This window comes from Dendropsophus ebraccatus, chromosome 11 (genome assembly GCF_027789765.1).
Source record: "Dendropsophus ebraccatus isolate aDenEbr1 chromosome 11, aDenEbr1.pat, whole genome shotgun sequence".
NCBI lineage: Eukaryota > Metazoa > Chordata > Amphibia > Anura > Hylidae > Dendropsophus > Dendropsophus ebraccatus.
This window is the reverse complement of record NC_091464.1, coordinates 55,858,691-55,884,194: the sequence shown is the minus strand read 5'-3', so window position 1 is coordinate 55,884,194 and position 25,504 is coordinate 55,858,691. Positions and strand designations below refer to the sequence as shown.

Genomic DNA, 25,504 nt, shown 5'->3' with positions numbered 1-25,504 from the left:
TGGTGGCTGCTGAACTTGGGTAAAGCCCTAAGGCTATGTGGAAAACATGGATATAGTCATTGGCTGTATCCACATTTTCCAGACAACCTTAGAGCTTTATCCAACTTCAGCAGCCACCGCTAATCAAATGCCGATCGTTCGGGTTCGGATCGACTCAAACCTGAACCCGGTTCGCTCATCTCTAAAAGGGATTCTAAACACCATAACCAGGCATAGTCAGCTGTAAACAAATCTGTTTGGTCATACTTTCCACCATCCTTCTCTGTAGTCTCCCTTTCAGTTCGCCCCTAATTTAGCTACCCACTTAATGGACCTGTCCTCTTGTTCCTCCTTTTAATGTAAAATTGTTAGCTTATTCTCAGGATAGGCCATCAATCTTAAATTGTCTGGGGTCAAACTCACGGAACCCCTACTTATCAGCTGTTGTTTGAGCACTGTGGCCTTTCCAGTCTTACTTGCAAACGCTGTACTTTTTGTGGTAGCTGTGCAATGTTCTGCAGTATAGTCCCATTCACTTGAATTCACTTGGGAGATGGACTAGTATTGATGGTCGAATCTGAGGATACCCCATTTATTTCTAAAGCTTGGAAAACCGCTTCAAAACCCTTTATTCCTATGTACAGTGCCCTGGAATCAATGGTGCTAGATAGAACAAGTGGTCTTTTTCTGCTGACCTGCAATCTGCAGCTCCAGCATGGAAAAGTGCATTCTGCTCTGGGTGGTCCAGTTGCACAAGCAACTGAATGGTACCCAGCAACTTCTGTGCATGACTTCTATTAACTAGAAAAGGGCTTGTGCAAGGAACTAACTGGGTATTATACAGTTGTCTCAGCAGCTATATTGCCCAGAGCAGAATGTGCCCTTCCACGCTGGAGCAGAAGATGGCTCGGGACATAAACCTTGGAGGTACACTTCCAAGTTCTGTACATTGCAAGGTACAGATTCTGCTTGTTTTGAAGCACATCCTGCAGATGCTCAATATGACTGAGAGCTAGAGAATTTGGAGGCCCAGCTGACATCTTTGTCGTGTTTCTCAAACCATTCCTGAAGAATTGAGTTTGGCAGGAGCATTATCCTGCTGAAAGAGACTGGTACGATTAGGGAATATTGGTGCCATGAAAGGGTGCACTTGGTCTGTACAATGTTTAGGTAGGTGGTACATGTCAAAGAAATATATGTGTGAATGCCAGTAGCCAAGATTTCCCAGCAGATCATTGCCAAGAGCATCACATGGAATCTGGCTTCTTGCCATAGCATACCCTACAACAGTGCTTCTCAATTCCAGTCCTCAGGCCTTACCAACAGGTCATGTTTTGAGGATTTCCCATACACAGAACTGCTGTGATACTACCTGATGCACTGAGTATAATTATATCACCTGTGAAATACTAAGGAAATACTCAAAACCTGACCTGTTGGTGAGGCCTGAGGACTGGAATTGAGAAGCACTGCCCTAGAACAATGTTTCCCAGGAAAATTTTGCATGCATACAATACCCGGCTAACCATGATGTAAGAAAATGTGATTCATTAGACCAGGCCACCTTTTTGCATTACTCCATGGTCCAGATCTGATGTTTAGGTGCCCGCAGTAGGTGTCTTTGACAGTGGACAAGGGTCAGAGTGGGTATAAAGCCCCATACACAGCAATCTGTGTCACAGCCGCGGCCCTGTCATTCCTGGTCGCGGCTCCTCTTTCGTTCCCCGACGCACACTACCTCCGCCCCAGCGGTCCCCTGCTTCCTCCTCCTCCCTCAGCTCTCTTTGGGCTGATGCGCACATCCCCGTCTCCTAGGGCGCGTGTGCGCACCAGCTCTGTTCAAATTTAAAGGGACAGTGCGTCCCTGATTGGTTTGCATCCAATGCACCTGTACACTATAAATACCTGCACCTGTCCTGCCCTTGCTTTGCTGAAGCCTCTGAATGCTTCCTGTGTCTCCTGAGGGTCCCTTTAGGGAAGTCCGGTTGGGCGGACGGAACGTGTGAGGCTCTCTCCCTTGTCACCCCTTCACCACCCTGTTACCTATGGCGATATCTTACTGTTTGGTCTGGTTTTCCCTTTATTACTCCAAACTTCGTTATTTATTTGTGCCATCTTTTATTATGTGATTTTTGGTCACAGTGCTTACACTTTATAGTATTGCTGATTACTTGTGTGATTTAGTTTTATACCTATCGGCTGTTATCCTGTATCCCGTTAATAGGGAATAACTTTTATTTTTTAATTTAAAATCTTCCTAGTGTTTTATATTGTATGTAGCCAGGAATGCACCATACATGGGGCAATATAAGAATTTCATCTCTTCCCTGACAGCAATGGGGGTAGCATTTTAGTACTGCACAGGGTCCATTATTGCAAGTTCTCATGTCCAGTTTGCCAGATTGAGATGGTATGGCATAATGTCCACAGGCTTTTTTGTAAGTATTATGCAGAAATTCCAGTCTGTCTTTCTACTATTATCTATTGCTATTATTAAAGGGGTTTTCAGAATTAGGAAAACATAGCTGTTGTTTTCCAACAACAACCCCGCCCCTGTGCCCAGGGTGTGTGTTGTATTCTTTTGCTGCGTTTACATGGAACTATTATTGTTCAAATTTTTGCCATAACGATCGCATTTAAAGGGGTAGTGCGGCGCTAAAAAATTATTCACAGAATAACACACATTACAAAGTTATACAACTTTGTAATGTATGTTATGTCTGTGAATCGCCCCCTTCCCGTGTCCCAACACCCCCGCACGTGTACCCAGAAGTGTTGGTGCATTATACATTACCTGATCCGTGTCGCGCATGTCCGCCATCTTGTGCCAAACGTCATCTTTGGGCGGACGGTCGAACCACTCCGACCGTCCCTAGTGCCGGCCGCCTTCTGCAGCGTCATCAGATTGCTCAGCCAATCGCGGCTGAGTGGCTGACGCGTCATCAGCCGCTCAGCCGCAATTGGCTGAGCACAGTTATACTCAGCCAATCGCGGCTGAGCATCTGATGACGCTGCAGAAGGCGTCCGGCACTAGGGACGGTCGGAGCGGTTCGGCCGTCCGTCCGAAGATGTCTTTTGGCACAAGATGGCGGACATGCGCGACACGGATCAGGTAATGTATAATGCACCACACTTCCGGGTACACGTGCGGGGGTGGTGGGACACGGGAATGGGGCGATTCACAGACATAACATACATTACAAAGTTGTATAACTTTGTAATATGTGTTATTCTGTGAATAATTTCTAAGCGCCGCACTACCCCTTTAAGCGATGATCATTCCGTGTAAACACAGCAAACGATCAAGCGACGAGCGAGAAAACGTTCATTTTGATCTTTCAACATGTTCTCAAATCGTTGTTGGTTGTTTGCTAAAAATTTGCAGATCGCTGTAAACAGTCTTCACCCTATGTGAAAGATGGGCTTCAGCAATCTTAAAAACAATCGCAATAACTATTATTCTTACGGATTTTCTAACGATTTATTCGTCTAAATGCTGATCGTTATAAAAAACAAATTGTTGCTTCAAAATCGTTAAACGATCGATTGGGCGAATTATTGCTTCGTGTAAACGCAGCATATCTCACTTCTATTAAGCTGCAGTACCACAGGCCAACTGAAGGCAAGAATGTCGCTCTAGAAGTAAGCAGCAATGTTATTCTAATCCTGGATAACCCCTTTAACTCACCAGAATGCGCTCGGATGTTTTCACTTTTATTGGTTTGGAACAGATGAAAACTAAAGAAGGGAAAACAGTCTCTCTGACAGCATGGTTACATGAATTCAGCCGGGTGAGGGCAGAGGCCTTCAGACAAATAGTTCTTGGCTTTTCTTCCTGAGCCAGACAGCCAATATATGCACGCTTTCTGACTAGACTGCTAAAGATAGGTTGAGTTTCCCACGTACCTTTGTTCATCATTTCAAACCCCCTCCTCCTCCACTTGTTCTATTTTGTGGTATGTTGTTTTTCCTTTGTGCTAATATTTCCCAGCCAAGTAATACAAAAAAATGAGTCCCCTGTGTGTATGTGAGCTAGAGAGGTGTTTGGGTTTGCTATTTCTACATTCACTGACGTCAAGATCTTAATAATCTTGGATGTGGATCAGATGTTACTCTGCCAGTTTGTACGTTTACTTCAGACTTAGTTACATAGTAACCTTTCTAGTATTTCATCCATGCACTGGCCCTCGGGCAATCTCACACTATCTTTAATATTATGGGGGGGCGGGATTTTTCAACAATATTGACTGTTTGGAAAAAAATAAAATCGCTAAATTTTAGACTAGTTGTTCACCCGTTCATTGCACATTGAACACACCAGTCTATTATTCACACTGTAGCAATAGACAACACACAAAAGTACCTTCATGATAAATTCGTCCATAATGTTGCCATAGAATGCCGGCTTAGGCTATGTTCACACTATGTAAAAGTACGTCCGTTGTTGCCATCAGCAACAACGGCCGTACTTTGTGAGGTGTGGACATAGCCTTATCTTCTGTGGGATCCCGGCCGGAGCGTATACGATGTGTATGCGTCCAGGATCCCGTACGGGGCCGCAAATACTGTAACTGTAATGTCAGTTTTCTGCAGCCACAATTCAGTGAATTGCGGCCGCAGAAAGACCTGTCAGTTCACACAATGAAGCGAGCAGCTCCGGCCACTTGCTTCATTATGTGCTGTGGGAGGTTCTGATGCGGGCGGGCGCTGATGCGCCCGCATCAGAACCCTGCGTCAGGAAAGATCGGACGGCCGGTACTTAAGTACCGGCCTGGATGATCCGGACAGAGACCGGCCGTTCCGTGACCCAGCTGGGGTCACGAAACGGCCGGTCTCTTACGTTTTTTAACATAGCCTTAGAATGTTGTCATAGAATGTTGGATTGGAAGGTTTGCATAGAATTTAGGTCTAGAATGCTAACATAGAATGTAGACATAAAATAGTAAGTTAGAATAATGGCATAGAATTGTGACATACAATGTTGGCTTAGAATGTTCGTATAGAATGTGGACATAGAATATTGGCATAGAATGTTCATATAGAATTTTGACATAGAATGTTTACATAACATGTTGGCATAGAGTGTATGCATAGTGTATACATAGAATGTTGACATACAACCTAGGCTTAGAATTTTGGCATATATTGTGGTTGTGAACTATTTACATTGAATGTTGGCCTATAATGTTGGCATAAAATGTAGGGTTGCAATGTTGACATAGAATCTTGGCATGGAATTTTTTTGAATGCAACCACATAGTTGCGCTGAAACTTGTGATTTTCAAAAATGTGCAGTATTCAGGCTGGCACAGCTTGCAGGAATAATTTACAACCAGGGGAATCTTAGAAAGCTGATTTACTATGTGCAGCTCTTCCAAAATTATTGCCATTTAACCCATAATGACTAAAAAAAACGGGGTGTGGTGTATTTCACAGCTCAAAACAAATGAATGTGTTGTGAGTGATTTTGATACACGCCTTCTCAGCCTGTGATTAGCTGAGCGGCCTGTCAGCTGATGGACTGCTCAGACACTGCTGCTGCTAGGTCCGGTAAGCTGCGGAGCACAGGAGAGAAGACAGGGAGCAGGGAGAGGTAAGCTGTCAGATGTTTGGGCAAGGGCTGCATGGACATAGCTAATGCTTAGTGCCAGATTATCGGGCCTTCTAATAGGTCCAGTAAACGAGCAGATTGGCACACGAATACTAAATTGATCGAGCCATAGTCAGCCAGTGTAATAAGACCCTTAGCAGTGTCAATTCCACATAGCCAATCACTGACTGACATAGACACTGCTGCAGTTATTGGTTGGCTGAGCTGGCTGTCATTGCTGAGACAAATCTATCTTTAAAGTAGGAAGCATGACACAGCTGGAACGGCAAGAGAACGAAGTAGGTGAGTATAAATTTATTCTTTTATTTTTATAGAAGCCCCAGCACCATTTTAACAATATTATTAAATCCAGAAATCCTTTAACTATGTCACCATATACTCAGACTCTATTCAGTGCCATTACGTGTAAAGTTAGTGATCTGTAGTGTTGGTAGACTAGCACATACAGAACAGGGTGCTCATATGTTCTAAAGTATAATTCTAACATTGACGGGAGTAATAGGCCGTGTAACTGGCTCCTTAGGTCTAGCAGATTAGCACTTCTATTGGGCATGGGACCTTTACATGTTAGCTTTCACAAAGAGCTGTTCACACCCATTTTGTCAATTTCATAGGGTCATAAATTTGTACCAGCACGATTGCTGTTGGGTGTTTGAATTTTCATAACTTGCCTGAAATTGTCCCTTTCATCTTACCATCCTTGTTAAAGAAGTTGTTTTTGATGCTTTGAAGACCGACCAGAACTTTTCACTATTCATCACCATCAAAAGCCAGGTGTAATGTGTGCTTTTTTTTTATTATTATTTCCATATTCTTTGGATGCTCCCTGGCTGTCAGAATGAACTTCTGTGTCTTCTTTGATGTTTCTTGGCAGTTAGCTAGAGCTTTTTTCCCATTTTTTTTTCTCACTTCAGGAATAAATTCTAATTCATCAATGCAAAAGGAATTTTTTTTTACTTGCCCCCTTTCCTGTAACTTCTCCTGCCAGTCGTGAATGAGTGTTAGTCACCGTTCTGTATCCTTTGGACATGGGCTAATGTCAATCTCTCTTTAGCAGTCTAGTCAGAAAGCATGTACAAATTGGCTGTCTGGTCTTTGACGAAAAGTCAAGAACTATCTGTCTGAATGTCTGTGCCCTCTCCCTACTGAATACAGTGATGCCTTGGATTACGAGAATAATTTGTTCCGGGCCCGCACTTGTAATCCAAATCCACTCTTAAAACAAAGCAAATTTTTCCATAAGAAATCACTGAAATGAAGACAATTGGCTCCACACCCCCAAAATAATGATTTTATTATTCTGAATAATATGTAGAACAGATAAAACAATGAGAAACAGATGAATATGTTATATTGTCAGTTACTGTACAGTATAGCAGCAGTGTGTATAGCTGAGTGTGAGTGCAAGCACATTATAGCAGCAGTGTGTATAGCTGAGTGTAAGTGCAGGCACATTATAGCAGCAGTGTGTATAGCTGAGTGTGTATAGCTGAGTATGAGTGCAGGCACAATATAGCAGCAGTGTGTATAGCTGAGTGTAAGTGCAGGCACATTATAGCAGGAATGGAGAGGATTGGAAACACAAGGGCTGACAGACTGCAGGGAGCATGAAGTAGAAAGGAAGTCAATTTGCCATGATTTGGATGGTGAGGGAGACTTCCTGGGTCGGGGTACAGTGCTGTAGACCACCTATGCAGACCACATCTGTGGCGGGTGGGGAGGTTCAGAGAGGGGCCGGGCCGTGACCCCACTCTGAACCGCCGCATTCTGCAGCCAGGGACCGTGGCTAGTAGCGGGTGCGGCCAATCGGCGCACCTGCTTATTAGGACAGTTAAATGCAGCTGTCAAAGATAACAGCTGAATTTAAATGTCCTTTGCAGGCTCAGTGTCAGAATGACGCTGATCCTGGCTCGGCAATCAGTGTATCTGGTCTGTAGCAGACCAGTATAATAGAGCACCGATCTGATGGATCAGTGCTCTACTATATACACAGCATTGATCTCAATCGGGGATCAGTACTGCATATATAGAAGTCCCCCAGGGAGCTTCTAATTACTGTATGTGGGAAAAAAAAGTGTTTTTATTAATAAAAAATCCCCTCCCCTAATAAAAGTCTAAATCAACCCCCGTTTCCCATTTTATAATATAAATAAAAAAATTAACATATTTGATATCGCCACATGCGTAATCACACGAACTATAAAATTATCACATTTCTGATCTCGCATGTTAAATGGCGTAAGCGCCAAAAAATTCCAAAGTACAAAATTGCACATTTTTGGTCACATCAAATAAAGAAAAATTGTGAAAAAAATCGATCAAAAAGTCGCATATACACAAGTAAGGTACCGATAGAAAGTACACATCATGGCGCAAAAAATTACATCTCACACAGTCCCATAGACCAAAGGATAAAAGTGTTGTATGAATGGGAATAGAGCAATTTTAAGGAATATAGTTTTTTATAAAAGTTTTTAATTTTTTAAAATCTGTCAAATAAAATAAAAGTTATACAAGTTGCGGATCATTGTAATCGTAACGACGTGAGGAATATAGATAATATGCCAATTTTACCATAGGGCAAATGGCGTAAACACAACCTCCCCCCCCCCCAAATAAAAAATATCGCATTTTCTTTTCAATTTCACCACGCATACAATTTTTTCCTGCTTTTGCAGCATATAATTCCACAATGGACGAAACTGATGGAAGAGGTGGTCACGACCTCTACTCCGATACACAAAGTCTTGGGCCACTATGCAAAACAACTTGTAAATTCCAATTAATGAAGACAAAAGCACTTAGGGGCCTAAAACATAACTTTTATTGGAAAAAATTATAAAAATATATATATACACATACTGTATATCCAGATAAATATTAACTACAAAAAAACACCAATGTGAACCACAATTCCTGCACTAGAGACAATATGGTGGTCTAGGAGAGGGAATATAGACAAAAGACTGAAGTCCAATTAGGGATACATAAAGGGACAAGGTGCACCCTGTCCACTCCTAACAATAGGATGCTTGCCCTGCCTTTTGGAGTGACCCACCTCCTTAATAGGGTGGCCCCAACCACGATGATGTTCCCTACTGTTCTCTAAGTGCAGGACAAATGACACAAAACATGAGACAGGCCTGTATTTAGAGTTCATGCTGCCCTAGGCACTTTGCATGCTGAGCCCTTCCCCCCCCCCAGGTTACATGCATGTTATATACCCTGGCACTTGGGTGCAGCTTTGCTTGATGCCCGCTGTTCTCATCAAACAGATGTGATGGAGGAAGGAAGAAGGCCGGAGACATCTTAGTTTGGGGACTGGTTCTGTCCAGTGTTGGACTGGGGTACCTGGGGCCCACCAGAGGAAATGATCCTTGGGGCCCACCAATATAGAACCAGTGAGACATGACATGCTGACCACGTCCTTTCTGTGACAAATCCCTTGTGAATAACATTTTCAGTCGAACTAAAACTCTCTGAGAGGACAACCCTTTAATAAATCACTGTGTGCAGAGGCTCCAGGTGGCTGCAATCTCTGGGTGACAACCATCAGCCCTGAAGGTCCAGCAACACATCTCTATAGCGGCAGTTATCAGAGGATTGTACTACTGTACTACAACTCCCAGCATATCCTGAGAGCTGCAGACTGTGAGTACATGCTGGGAGTTGTAGTTCCTGCAGCTGTTGTAGTTGGGTCCTATACACTGGATGCTTTGTGGCATAAAAGAATACATAGATCTGTGGGGGCTTAGTGTAGGGAAGTGACCCCAGAACAGCACTGATAGGGGGTAGATGTTTTTGTTCTATCCTCTATTAGTGCTGTTCTCTGGTCACCTCCCTATACTGAGCCCCCACGGGTGCCTAGTGGCAAATATGGCCCTGATGTGAGACACAAAGTAAATACCACACCAAAAAAATATCAAATTTGATATATTTTTGGTGTGGTATTCACTTTGTGTCTCACGTTATGTGTATTTGTGTCATTTGTCCTGCACTTAGAAAAGAGTAGGGAACGTCATTGTGGTTGGGGCCACCCTACTAAGGAGGTGGGTCACTCCAAAAGACAGGGCAAGCATCCTATTGTTAGGAGTGGACAGGGTGCACCTTGTCCCTTTATGTGTCCCTAATTGGACTTCAGTCTTTTGTCTATATTCCCTCTCCTAGACCACCATATTGTCTCTAGTGCAGGAATTGTGGTTCACATTGGTGGTTTTTTGTAGTTATTATTTATTATTATTTATTTATCTGGCTATATGTGTATATATTTTTTATCATTTTTCTAATAAAACTTATGTTTTAGGCGCCTTAGTGCTTCTGCCTTCATTAATTGGAATTAACTTCTTTTGCAGCATATTTTATACAAAAATAAAGGCTGTCATTGCAAAGTACAATTAGTGACGCAAAAAATCTTCATTTGTGGCATATAGCAAAGGAATGCAAGAACATAGAAAGATAAAAATTGCAGATATAGAATCAGCGTTGTATACTCTACTGATGTATAAGTATTCTATGTTTAAATCAGCACTATACATAAGGCCACTAAGTGTCTACCTTCACTGTGCATATGTACAGCTGCTGTCTGTCTAAATTCAGTAGCAGAGAATCCTGGGGGTGCTTGCATTGTTTGGTCAGCTCTCCTGTTACACAGCACCTCTGTAACCACACAGTGACATTGTACTGAGTGAATAACAAAGAGTATTGTCTCCTGGTAAGCATGTAGAGCTGATAATATAATTAGCAAACATTACGTTAGGGCGCAAAGGACTGGGACTTTCTGTGTTTGGTCTCTTTTTTTGAACAGAGAAAAGACCAAATATTGACATGGACCACAGTTTGGCCATACGTATAACCTTAAACATAGAAAACATAAAAAAAATTAAAGCAACTATATTGCAAAACTGCTTGTGAATTCAACCCATCGATGGCTACATTTTTTCCCCCACAAGGTACAGGTACAGGTTAATCTGTATCCAAATTTGCATTTTTTTACCTACTTGATTACACTCTAACTCCTGAAAATATAATATTGTACAGTGATGGGATATGGGAAACACAGTTTGTGTGGGGGATTCTGGCATTCAATTTCCTTTTGGAATCATAAGAGAAAAAATAAACTATTACAAGGTTCCCTTGTAAATCAATAGCTGTTTGTATAATACATGGATGTATTAGGTGAGTAGCACTATGAGTAACTGCTCTCTATTCTAGCTAATGAATCAACACCCTAATGGTACTTCTAAACCAGACAACACCTTTAATTTTTTTTTCTTTATGTTTTGCAGTTTATTGGCATACATTAAAAGGGAACATGTTTTTGTTACTTTACTGGTGCTGTGTTGTCATGGACAGCTGGAGTGAATTAAACTCATTTGTGGCTGCATTTTTTTTAAAATAAAAAATATATAAAAAATGCAGAATAAACCACAGCCTGTTTTAATAGATGCTTTAATTAAAAAAAAAACAACAACAACAACAACAACTTTGCTCATAAATGTCAGTCAGTACATGCAATCTGGGGGCTACCTGCAGGGGGGAGTTTGTAGAGCATGGAGGCTACCTGAAGGGGGGCAACTGAGCCAGTTTCACTTTACACCATGTTTGATAAATCTCCCCCATAATGGCTACATTTTTGCGACTATATTACAGACACCAGTCCCTCTCAGACTGCGGGGCTTATTATCCAAACTGACAGCTGTTTGTTCAAGCCATCATAAATGTAATATTGAGTAAAGATGAGTGCAGCTTGAGCATGCCATAGGCTGTATCCATGTTTTCCAGGACTCCCTAGGGCTGCATCCAGTTTCTTCCGCCACAGGTAATCAAATGCTGACTGATCAGACTTGAGTAATGGGTAATATGAACACAAAAATACAAGTCATGTTACACCTACATTAGGCCTACTGGTGCAGGCCAGAGGACCAAAAGGACACATGGAAAATGAGACTGAGAATTCATTTTGTAGCTATGAGATCCGTTGTTTATGCTAATTATGGTTATAACCCCAAAAAAAGGTTGATAAGCTTTTATTTGCTTTTGAAACTTCTGCACTGTTTCCACAGCCATGAGCAAAAAGGAAGCTCATCCTCACAGAGAAAGCACAATACACACGTTTTATTGATGGCTCAGAAGGTTTCATCTCTGCAATATATTATAAACCAGGGGTAAACACTCTCCTGCACGTTTGGTTGCTCCTTGATGCACTTGAGTGTGTCTTCTCTTAATAACACGTAATAAGGCCATATACGCCGGATACACGGCCGGCTGAGAATGGCCTAACCTAGTTCTCGACCACAAGAGCAGATGGTGCTTTGCAGAGAGAAGGGTTTGTTATCAGTCAGATGGGCTGGGAGCAGATGACAGTACACTCATCTAGACAGTAATATGTTTTGGTCACACTCATTAGGACACCTTAATGCAGACTGTTTATAAAAAAAAACACATATGTGCTGCATATTTTTCACTGAGCATTGTGATAATGTACTGGAAAGTACCTAGGTTCCTAAACAAACAGAAAAACACCTTACCACCTTACTGGCACCGCTGGCTGCACTGGTAGATAGACATCAATAAAAAGTATTCAGAACATACCTGTTTTCTGTGTTTTAATTAAATTAAATTAAATTTTTTTTTTAATTTATTATGTGAAATAGTATTGAAAAGGCGAGGCCCAACGTTCCCTGGGCCCTAGCACCACTTTGCATCACTGTGCTGTATGCACACTACACATTGCTGAGTGTGTAAGGGGCGGCTATACAGTACAGTGAGGCAACGCCGTGCTAGGGCCAGGGAATGATAGGTTCCGCCTCTTTGACACTATTTACAGCCTAAGAAAGGTGTTTTTTTTATAATTAAAATAGAAACACACACTGGCAATAGAGATGAGCAAACGTGAACCTGAACTCTCTGCATTTGAATACTGCTGCCTGAAGAAGTTGGATGCAGCCCTAAGGACTATCTGGAAAACATGGATACAGCCATTGCATTCAACGTCTTCAGTCAGCGGTAATAAAATGCCAAAAGATTCAGACGAACCTGAGCGAGCTTGAGGTCCGCTCATGTCTAACAGGCAACAAAGTTACTGTATGGTCTGAATGTAAGTTTTGATAGGTGACAGATTCACTTAAAATGGATAAAAATATGGGCTGCAACTAGGGATGCAGAAGTCTGTGTGTGATAATATAGTTGTTAGAATAAAGTAATGGCTTCTCTCCCTTTACTACAAAAATGGTGTTTCTTTATTAGCCTTCTAATTCCTCAATAGTGGCAATAGGCCCATAATGGTCACAGCTGCAATCTCCCAGTACTCACAGTGGCCTTCTCCATCTTTCCCCAGTAATTACAGCTGCCTCACAACACTTCCCCATTTTGCAGCATTTCCATTTCTGCTCTGGAAAGGGGTCGGCGCTCTAGTGACATCACTCAAGCACTGACACTGCAAGGAGAGTGGGGCCTCTTGTGATTGTAGGTAAAACGCTGCCTGCGACCACAAGAGTGCAGGAAAGAGGAGAAGCGCGTCCCAGGTTAGTATAAGTGTTTTGGTTTTTTTTTAGTAAGTTTGGTTGTTTAGGAGGATTACTGCTATATGGGAAGGGCTAGGATTAGGGAGCACACAGGGGGTCTATATATAACTGGGGCTGCACACAGTGGGTCTATATACTTCTGGGGAGCACACAGGGGGCTATATACATAACTTGGGAGCACACAGGGAGTCTATATATAACTGGGGGAGCACACAGGGATCTATATACTTCTGAGGAGCACACAGGGGGCTATATATATAACTGGGGGAGCACACAGGGGGTCTATATATACCTGGGAAGCACACAGGGATCTATAAACTTCTGGGGGAACAAACAGGGGATCTATATATAACTGGGGGAGCACACAGGGATCTATATACTTCTGGGGGAGCACAGAGGGGGTCTATATATAACTGTGGGAGCACACAGATCTATATACTTCTGTGGGAGCACACAGGGGATCTCTATACTACTGCGGGAAGCACACAGGGGTCTATATACTTCTAGGGGAGCACACAGGGGATCTATATACTACTGGGGGCAGCACACAGGGGTCTATACACTTCTGGGGGAGCACACAGGGAATCTATATACTTCTGGGGGAGCACACAGTGGGTCTATATACTACAGGGGAGAGTACACAGGAGATCTATATACTACTGGGGGCAGCACACAGGAGTCTATATACTACTGGGGGAGCACACAGGGGGTCAATTTACTACTGGAGCAGTACACAGGGGGTGTATATACTACTGGGGGAGCACACAGGGGATCTATAAACTTCTGGGGGAACAAACAGGGGATCTATATATAACTGTGGGAGCACACAGGGGATCTATTTACTTCTGGGGGGACACAGGAGGTCTATATATAACTGTGGGAGCACACAGAGATCTATATACTTCTGGGGGAGCACACAGGGGATCTCTATACTACTAGGGGAAGCACACAGGGGTCTATATACTTCTGGGGAGCACACAGGGGATCTATATACTACTGGGGGCAGCACACAGGGGTCTATACACTTCTGGGGGAGCACACAGGGAATCTATATACTTCTGGGGGAGCACACAGTGGGTCTATATACTACAGGGGAGAGTACACAGGAGATCTATATACTACTGGGGGCAGCACACAGGAGTCTATATACTACTGGGGGAGCACACAGGGGGTCAATTTACTACTGGAGCAGTACACAGGGGGTGTATATACTACTGGGGGAGCACACAGGGGGTCTATATACTACTGGGGCAGAACACGGGTCTATATAACTAGGAGCAGCACACAGGAGGTCTATATATAACAGGGGGGCAGCACACAGGGGGTCTATATACTACTGGGGGCAGCACACGGAGGGTGTATATACTACTGGAGGAGCACACGGGGGTCTCTATACTACTGGGGGTAGCACACGGGTCTATATAACTGGGAGCAGCACACAGGGGGTCTATATATAACTGAGGGAAGCACACGGGGTCTATATACTACTGGGGGCAGCACCCAGCAGTCTATACTATATTGGGGCTGCACAGAGGGGCCTTACTACTAGACTGGGGCACAGGGACACCTTAAAACTATCGGAGCACAGAGGGATGTAACTACTATATAGGGGTACAGGGGACCTAACTACTGTATGTGTTGGAGCCTAAAATGTTTCTTGGCAAATTCTGGAGAGAAGACTTCAAGATGGCCCACGCTGGATGAAGAGAAAAAGAAAAAGTGATAGACTCTGATCAGAGAAGACGCCCCCTGTGAGCCACTGCATGTAACTGCACTCTGTTATAGGGTTGTAGTAATAGTGGTCATATTGTGGCTGTATTATGTAATGGTATCATTGGTGATATCTTTTTGTTCTGTTCAGAGCAGTTTTGAGGCAATATGTAATCACTGGTTGGTGGTACGAGGGTTATAAGAGAACTACCATATGTATTGGGGCTCCTATTGCAGTGTGGGGGCACTTTCAGCTCATTATACTGTGTAGGGAGCACCGATTCTGATAATGCTGGGTTCAAAGGGGAGGGGGTGCCATTTGCCTTCTCTGCCTAGGGCACCAAAACTCCTTGTCCCAACCCTGGCCTGTATCCACCTGTGCTTGTCTACAAGCGGACTTATGGCCTGTTAATCCATGCAAGATCTATTTCTACATTGTTTTGCACCCGAGACTCCAGATGAGCAGCGGTGAATGAACGGGTAAAAGCGCAGCATAGAGTTGTACCTAAGACATATTGTCTTATTATACCTTATTTGACAGTTTGCACCAGAGAATGAAATAATTTTTCTATGTTATAGAAGCACAGACAGATATATCAAAGGTATTATGTGTCTAGTACACTGTCAGCAGTTAGGAACCTGAATTGCATCTGAAAGAATCACTTTTAGGCTATGTTCACACTACGTAAATCTACGGCTGTAGTTCTCGCCGCAGAACTACAGCCGTAGATTTGCGGGGTGGAACATAGCACGGAACGGCCGGTCTCATACGTAGTGTGAACATAGCCTTAATGGTGAAGTGTAAATAAAAGTGAAAAAAAAAACCCATAGAAATAAGGCAGAAAAAATGCAGTTTGGTTTCAGAGTATGTTCACATGATGCAGATTTTCTGCAACTGATCTGCAATAGATTTTAAGTACATTGTATGAACCGACTAGTGTAGAAACACTGCTGATTTCCTGCAACTGATATGTAGTGGATCCACACTGTGTGAACACATCTCTTCTGGCAGATTCAGCTCGGCAACAGGGGGGAGGAGACAGGACATAGCAATGCCGAGCTGAATCAGACCCCTGTGCTTCCCACTGAGATCACACATGCCTGCAGTGATAATCCACATGCCCTGGAGAAGTGTGTGATGTCAAAGGGAGACAAAAGTATACTTACAGAACCATGACAAGAGGCAGGATTTACATGGAAAGGGGGGTGTGGATTGAGTGCAACTGTGTCCACCAAAAGCACACCAAAATTGGTGCATGCTAATCTCATGCCATGCCAAAGAGTGGAGTACAAGAAACTTCTGGTTCTTCACTCTTAAAGGGGTTGGGAAGTCTTCTTTATTTGGGGGGGGGGGGGGCAAAGGATCTGTAGGATACCAGCAGCCACATGGTAGCCAGGGAGATGAATGCAGGCTATTGTTTTAACTACCCCATCCATGGGCATAACACTAAAAACTCCACTGCCCAGACAACCCCTTTAACCACTGTTATATCTGTGGCCTTCTGTTCTATGAAACTTCCCGGTTGCTACCATTAGTGCGGTCACTTTTTCTAGCTGCTGATGTGCATATAGCACAGTACAGGAAGCAGCAGAGCTGTAGTTGTTCAGGCAGTAAGTCACAGCTGGCAGAGCTCACTCAGAGCGTGGTTACAGGCAAGTTACATAAAAACATACATACATACAGAATAGTCAACATGAACACCTCCATATATACTAAACATAAGGGCAAAATGGAAAGTGGACAAGAGCTAATCGGTGAACGGCATATTACACACATAACTACTACAGAACTGCGTTTTTATGTATTGCAAAAATGTCATATTAGTTATAATAAGTGTCATTTTATGGTCTCCTATCTGCGCCCCCGGCAAAGGTGTACAGCAGGAGGATTGATGTCACGGCAGACAGAGGACTCCAATGCATAGGCACCCAGCACCTATAAAGTACAGTGGTACTTTGGTTTAAGAGTAACTTAGTTTAAGAGCTCACAGTTTTTCAAAATTGTGTCTTGGTTTAAGAGCATTGCTTTGGTGTAAGAGCTCCCTGTACTGGGTGGGAGCGCGAGTGGGGTAGGGACATGGTCTGCATAGCGGGGACTACAGCACTGTACTCTGACCCAGGAAGTCTCCCTCACCTTCCAAACCATAGCAGATCCACTTCAGGCTGGGGCTTACATCAGGGGACAGGACTCTCCATAGCTGTAACCCCTCTCTCCCTGGACAGAGAGTGCTCCATGTATGTGCCCACATCTGCCCTGCTCATTCCTTCATGCTCGCTTCATGCCACCTATCGGGCAAATGTGGGTCTATTGCAGAATGCATTCACATAAAATGGCCTTATACACAGGGCCGGCGTTAGGGGGGGGCAAAGTAGGCACTTGCCCAGGGCCCCCATCCCCCAGGGGCCCCCTAGCTCCTTCCTTCATTAGTGGAGCAGGAAGCAGAGCAGCACAAGCAGCTCCCCTGCTCCACTAATGAACGAAGGAGCTGAGCTGTGAGGACGGAGCGCCCCTCCTGCAGAGCTGCCTGTGCCCTACAGAAGCGGAGGAACGGCAAGCCCAGGTAAAGAAATAGAGGGGGGGGGGTTAGAGGGTCACGGAGACTGGGGGCGGGACTTGCGGCCAGGGGGCGGTGCTTACGGCCGCGGGTGGGCGGAGCCTCGGGTGTCTTTATAAAACAGTAACCCCCTCCCCATATACTAGCCTAGCGAACAGTATACAGGAAGGGGGCAGGGGATCTTGTATGATGCAGTCCCCCCTTCCACCATATACTGTTCAGGGCCCTCCTCCCTCTGTATCTATGGGCACCAGGCCCTGAGCAGTACATGATGGAGGTGGGTGCTGAATCACACAGCATCCTGTATGATAAAGTACCCCCATATCTCTCCTCTGCTCTACTACTACCCCCAATACTACTCCTAATACTGCCCTACTATTACCCCCAATACTACTCCTAATACTGCCCTACTATTACCCCCAATAGTGCCCTACTACTACCCCAATACTACTCCTAATACTGCCCTACTACTACCCCCAATACTACTCCTAATACTGCTCTACTACTACCCCCAATAGTGCCCTACTACTACCACCATCAATACTACTCCTAATACTGCTCTACTACTACCCCCAATAGTGCCTTACTACTACCCCAATACTACTCCTAATACTGCCCTACTACTACCCCCAGTAGTGCCCTACTACTACCCCCAATACTACTCCTAATATTGCTCTACTACTACCCCCAATAGTGCCCTACTATTACCCCCAATACTACTCCTAATACTGCCCTACTACTACCCCCAATAGTGCCCTACTATTACCCCCAATACTACTCCTAATACTGCTCTACTACTACCCTCAATACTACTCCTAATACTGCCCTACTACTACCCCCAATAGTGCCCTACTACTACCACCATCAATACTACTCCTAATACTGCTCTACTACTACCCCCAATAGTGCCCTACTATTACCCCCAATACTACTCCAAATACTGCTCTACTACCCCCAATACTGCCCTACTACTACCCCCAATACTACTCCCAATACTGCTCTACTACTACCACAAATACTGCCCTACTACTACCCCAATACTACTCCTAATACTGCTCTACTACTACTCCCAATACTGCCCTACTACTACTCCTAATACTGCTCTACTACTACCCCCAATACTGCTCTACTACTACCCCCATACTGCCCTACTACTACCCCCAATACTACTCCTAATACTGCTCTACTACTACCCCCAATACTGCTCTACTACTACCCCCAATACTGCTATACTACTACCCCCATACTGCCCTACTACTACCCCCAATACTACTCCTAATACTGCTCTACTACTACCCCCAATACTGCTCTACTACTACCCCCAATACTGCTCTACTACTACTACTCCCAATACTACTCTACTACTACCCCAATACTGCTCTACTACTACCCCCAATACTGCTCTACTACTACTACTCCCAATACTACTCTACTACTACCCCTAATACTGCTCTACTACTACCCCAATACTGCTCTACTACTACCCCCAATACTGCTCTACTACCATTGCTATTATTACCTCCACTCCTGATACTACTACTACTCCCAAAACTGCTACTCCCCTTATCTACTACTACACCCCTCATCTTATATGCTTCTACTATTGCTACACCCCTTATCCACTATGCCTATACTACTACACCCATCAAAAAATAAATAAAAAAAATCGAGAAAAGAAAAAACGAGATTTTATTTTTTGCCCACATCACCCCAGCCCTAGGAGATGCTATGTGCTGGGGGCGGGGGGGGGGGGGGGCATTTAACTATCAGTGGAGATGCTATCTGCTGAGGGGGCAACTATCAGTAGAGATGCTATGTGCTGGGGGGGGGGGGGAACAGGGGAGATGCTATGTGCTGGGGGGGGGGTAACTATCAGGGGAGCTGCTATCTGCTGAGGGGGCAACTATCAGGGGGCTAGCTAACAGGTGTAAAACCTACAGTGAGATGCCTCCTATATTGGTGGATACTACATACTGGGTGGTGGAGGTAACTACCAGAAGAATTACCTACAGAGGGATACCGACTATATGTACTATGGAGGCACAGAGGGACCTATCTACTATATAGGGCACAGAGGGGTCTTATTTAAGGTCACAGAAGATCACCCCACCTCGAGCAGCGCGCCAACCGCTGACAAAAAAGTATCGGGACCTTAAATTGCTGCTACAATGTTTTAGCATTTGGGGCCCCACCTTCAACTTTGCCCAGGGCCACATTTTGTCTAAAACTGGCCCTGCTTATACATACCCAAAATAATGCACAAAAGTCTGCTTGTCAAACTGCAATGTGATCACTTATGGCTGACAGAATACCCACCACTTCTAGTGGCACCCCAACAGAAACTCCTGCCCAGTATTGGCGGGGTTATAACACGGTGCCCCCAGTGATCACCGTGCCCTGCAGCAGAGACCCGGGAGAGTCACGTGATCAGCACAGCGCGAGCCTCAGCCCTGCAGCCACGTGCCGCTGCCCCGCCGTGTGATGACGCGCGGGGGGGGGGGGGGGGGTCACATGACAGCTGTCAGCTGATCCAACATGGCTGAGCCCAGACTTCCCTGATCTCACCTGACCCAGTTTGGAAGCGCTGCTGCGGCGGTCCAGAGAGGACAGTGCGGGGATAGCGGTCAGTATACAGAGCCCGGCACGTCTAGTCAGCCTAGAGGTGTCCCGCACTGTGTAGCGGTGCCGCAGCTGTCAGTGTGCACTGTGCTCTGCATGACAGCGATACTAGTGCAGCCTGTATGTGGTGTATAGTGACAGCAGAGACCAGCAGCAGGTAAGAGGCACCCTTATGGCCAGCACTTATATACTATGTGTTATAGAGACTCCTTTATAGTCACTAGATTGATGGGGTCCTCTCCTGAGGGTTGCTGCTCAGTCGTATGCTAGTATATAGGCAGAAGTATAAGGGGGCGTTCACACATTTGTGCTTGTAGATGCAGTTTTTAAAACTAAAACAATTAATTAATTTTATAGGCTCTCAACAAGCTCTGATTGACTTGTACATAAAATTCCTACAAAACTGATAGCTCACAACAAAATGTAATGAACAATATATACTTTATTGATGATTCATATGAAGTTCATAAAAACACATATAAAAATTACAAGATAACAATACAAACAGATTTAAACAGATGACATAGGTGAGCCACAGAGATCACCCGGACAGAGTTAAACGGTAAGAGGAAGCATGGTACATTTAATCAAGGGCCCAACCAAAGGGAAGAATTTTTTACAAAGTGCCTAGTGCAAGGGATCTAGTGTCCAATGAATATGTATAGCAGCAATGAAGGTATATATTAAAGTGCAAAAATGCTGTAGAAATATTGTATAGGAAATCTCGCACATATGAGCGACTAGTGACTACATAAACACATAGTTGGAGCAACAATGCCTAACCAGCTTCCAAATAAATAACAAACTAGTGCAGGATATACCTCAAGTCCGGGGACTGCGTGGTCCTCCTCCTCCCCACTTGTACATAGTGGATCGGTGCAGTTATTATTGGTCTGCCGTCTACAAGGACCCTCAGTAGTGCTTGTAGTAGTCCTTGTGCTCCATTTATAATCTCTTTCTAATTTTGGCCTCACACACACTTTCTGTCTGATGTGACTTCCCTTATTCATATACACTCCTGGTTTTACTTCAAAAAGAAGGAATAACCAATCCTGCACGTGTACAGGCAGCCTGAGCAATGCTTTTTCAACAGATTCTCTAAAACTTTAAAGGGGTTCTCCAGTGCTACAAAAACATGGCCACTTTCCCCCTACTGTTGTCTCCAGTTCAGGTGCGGTTTGCAATTAAAGAGGACCTGTCACCCCCGGTGACAGGGTGACAGGCTCCTGACCCCCCGTTAGAGCCCCCTATACTCACGTGATCCCGCCGGGTCCCGCTTCTGGAGATGGTCGGGTCACAGAGATATCGGCGCCCGAAGCCCGACGCGCGCTCCTCAGATGAGTCCCAACACTCATAGAGAATGACAGGAGGGTCCAGCGCTCCGTCATTCTCTATGAGCGTTGGACTCGACCATCTCCAGAAGCGCGACCCGGCGGGATCACGTGAGTATAGGGGGGTCGGGAGCCTGTCACCCCGGCACGGGGGGTGACAGGTTCCCTTTAAGCTCCATTAACTTCAATGGAACTTAGTTTCAAAACCCCACTTAAACTGGAGACAACAGTAGGGGGGAAAGTGGCCATGTTTTTGTAGCACTGGATAACCCCTTTAAGGGTAGCTTCACATGTACCGAATCCGCAGCGAATTTCACCCTGCAAGTTTGCTGGGTCACAAATCCCCAGTGGAATCAAAGTTGCAGCGTAAAATCCGCTCTGGATCCGGTACGTGTGAATACACCCTAAGGGTAGCTTCACACGTACAGTATTGCAGCGGATTTTCTGCTGCAGATGCACAGCAGATTTAACTAAATGAATGAACACAGTATTAAATCCGCACTGTCAAATCTGCTGATCAGCAAATTTGAAGCTGTGTTCATTCACTTAGTCAACATGTGAAGCTACCCTAAAGGACAATCCGGCTTTAGGATTTTTTTTCCAACTGCAGGGGCACGGGGAAAACATAACAAACAATACTAACTCGCCATTCGGGGATCTCCGGCAGAGTTGACATCACGACCTGTTTGATGGACTGGATGCCGCTCCAGTCACTGATTGGCTAAGTGGACTGTCTATTACGCAGGACGGGCATTTTCCCCTGAGTCGTGATGGAAATAGCCCTCCAGGGGGGTCCCAGGGACGGTCACATCGCTCATCACGGGCTCAGGGAGAGGTAATCAAAGGTTGCTTGTTTTTTTTTTCCTCCCCTGTCTCCTGTCACATCTTTGCCAGGGCTGGACTTCTTCTTTAATAGTTAGTGACGAGCCTGTGATGCTGTACTCTGAGGCTAGTAAGTAGATCCGTAGTGGGTTTTCATGACCATTGGCAGCAGAAATCTGCCGATGAAATTAAGATTTCTGTAGTGCATGCACAATCATGAATGGATTAGCTGTATTGATTATTAGTGGATCTAATCCATGTCTTCTGGGGATTACATTATAACATCCATACAGTGGAATGACGGAGGAGCAGCACAATGTAACTTTAGAAGAAAGATGTTTCAGACGTGTTATTTGATCAGACTTGTAAGCAGTGCTTGCTGATGCTGCATGTGGCTATATTTTACATTTAGTTTAGGGATGGTCCGAACCGAGTTCGGATCGGGTTCGTACAAACCCAAACCCTCGGTAATGATTCCCGCTGTCTGCCCGCTCCGTGCAGTGGGCGGATCCAGCGGGAGGACCGCCTGGAAAAATGGGATACAGCCATAGCCATAGGCTGTATCCCATTCTTCCAGGCGGTCTTCCCGGTGGATCCGCCTGCTGCACAGAGCGGGCAGACAGCGGGAATCCGATGCCGAGCGTTCGGGTTCTTCCGAACCCGAACCTCGGCGGGTTCAGACCATCCCTAGTTAAGTTGTGTGATGGTTCTGTAAAAAGTTGGAAAATCTTTACACATTCACTGATAGAATTCAGTGGGATACGCTATTCTTTACAGATTGTAACCTTTTGGCATCCACATAGTTTGCAAATAAATGCGGATCTGCAATGAGCAAACTGGTTACATCTTTTTTTTTTTTTACCTAATTAACTTTATTAAAACGACTCTGTACCCACAATCTCCCCCCCCCCCTCCCCAAAACCTCTTGTACCTTTGGATAGCTGCTTTTAATCCAAGATCTGTCCTGGGGTCCGTTCGGCAGGTAATGTAATTATTGTCCTAAAAAACAACTTTTAAACTTGCAGCCCTGTGCCCAATGGCCGTGGCCTAGATTGTGTATGCATTAGGCTGGCACACCCTCTCTGTCCCTCTTCCCTGCCCTCTTCATCATTAGGAATGCTCCAGGCAGATTTTCTACTATTCATCACCTGTGTCAGCACGGCACATGGGCTGGATCGTTAAGGCACCTGTGTAGTTTTCACTGCAGAGGAATATGAAAAATGGTGAAGAGGGTGGGGAGGAGGGACAGAGGGGTGGTGCAAAGTTAGGGCACAGATGCTCTAGGCCACGGCTGTTTGGCACAGGGCTGCAAGTTTAAAAGTTGTTTTTTAGGACAATAACTGCATCACCTGCCGAACGGACCCCAGGGCAGCTATCCGAAGGTACAAGTGGTTTTGGGGGGGAACAGATTGTTGGTACAGAGTCGCTTTAAACCAGTACGGTACAGATTTAATAAATTTTCTAAAAATTACGGAATGTGGATGCACTACAGATGCACAATCCGTATTTTTTTTTTAATCGGATTGCGAATGTTGATAGTATGTGGAATGTGGAAAGTGTATACGGGCCAGAAAAAAAACAAACATGTACCTGTACATAAGGCCTTATTTAAAAGGACACATTGTAAGGCTAGGTTCACTGCGTTTTACCTTCTACCTCAATGCTGTTTTTGTTTTCTGTTTTGCCAACAGAGAAATGCAAACAAGCGGATCTATAAAACTCCCCATTGGTTTCAATTGGTTTTTATTGTGCTCCATTGTTCACTTATGTTCAACTGACTGTCACTGCAAAAAAACTAATCATGAACCTAAAGAACACATCTGTTTTTTGGATTTTTTTTTTTACATTATGAGCAAATTAACATTACAAATTTAATCGTTGGTAGAGTAAGCAGAAGCTGTTGGGGATCACTTGGATGACTTGTGAGTAGAGATGAGTGAATATCGAGCATGCTCGAGTCGATCCGAACCCGAACTTTCGGCATTTTTTATTAGCAGTGGCTGCTGAACTTGGATAAAGCCCTAAGGCTATGTGGAAAACATGGATATAGTCATTGGCTGTATCCATGTTTTCCAGATAACCTTAGAGCTTTATCCAAGTTCAGCAACCACCGCTAATCAAATGCCGATCGTTCGGATCGATTTGAACCCAGCACCCGGTTCGCTCATCTCTACTTGTGAGTAATTCTAATCTTAAAAACACAGATGAACTAAAAGAGAAAAGATATGGGAGGAGGAACGTAAAGGGAAGCAACAAAGTGTGACAGGAGGTCCCTTGGATGAATCTCACTGCTCTGAATGTGTCTGGGAAGTCAGGGACAGTGTGAGTATACTGAGGTTACCAGACTGTCTCAATATCGGCACAAACCAGGCAGAGAATATGTAATATAATTAGACCGACTATCAAATTTCACAGGCAAGCTACAACATTCAAAGGGAATCTGTCAGCACTTTTTCTGCTTCTGAGGTGCTGACATTGTGAGGAAGGTGTGTGTGTGTGTGTGTGTGTGTTACACCTTTATTTATCCGGTAGCTGCTGTACTTTTTCCACAATCTGATCCGTAACTCGCGGCACAAGTGCCAAAGAGGAGTCATGGTGCCCCATTCGTACCCCACTTCGTCCTGCCTCCCAACTACTTCCTCCTCCCAGCTTCACCTGAATATTTATTGCAGGCTGCCTCCGGCCTTTTGGCAACGTCATCTGTCGCTGCGCATGCGCCGTTGACTGCAAAGGCCCCGCGCGCACTTGTCAGTTCCTGATGAACAATTCGCGCATGCGCCGTAGAGTGGCACAGGTGCACTGTGCGCATTAGTTGAGGGCATAGGCTCTGTCCGGAATTGTTTGTCGGAAGCACTAGGGCGCATGCGCGAACTGACAAGGGTGCGCGCAGCGTTTGCCGTCAACGGAGCATGCGCAGCGACAGATGACGTTGCCAGGAAGGCCGGAGCCAGCCCGCAATGAATATTCAGGTGAAGCTGGGAGGAGGAAGTAGTTTGGAGGCGGGACGAAGTGCGGCACAAACACGGCACCATGACTCTTCTTTGGCACTTGTGCCGCAAGTTACGGATCAGATTGTGGAAAAAGTGCAGCAGCTTCCAGAAAAATAAAAGTAACACAGACACTAACACACACACCTTCCTCACAATGTCAGCACCTCAGAAGCAGAAAAAGTGCTGACAGATTCCCTTTAAAGAATAGGGCTCCCCATTTCTACTAATAGGGAAGAGTATAGGTGAGGGTAGGACAGGGTGTCACGACTGCAGCCATATGACATCTATACTTTTAACATTGTGTTTGTTGTACTAAATGCTAAAAGTAAAATTCCTTGTTTCCCACAAGAACAATCCCTAGGAC

The 25,504-nt window shown here is 44.7% G+C and overlaps 1 protein-coding gene across 4 annotated transcripts in view; it reads left to right on the top strand.

Moving 5' to 3' along the window:
• Window positions 1-19,907: 19,907 nt before the first annotated feature.
• The window catches only part of WDR81 (WD repeat domain 81), a 37,916-nt gene continuing 32,319 nt past the window's right edge, over window positions 19,908-25,504 (top strand). For 2 of the 4 annotated variants that reach the window (XM_069944836.1, XM_069944833.1), the window contains exon 1: window positions 19,908-20,154. The gene's annotated coding sequence lies outside the window, so the exon portion shown is untranslated. Of the gene's footprint in view, window positions 20,155-24,410; window positions 24,473-25,504 lie in introns of those variants that run through there. The other 2 variants (XM_069944834.1, XM_069944835.1) reach the window with 2 other exon arrangements.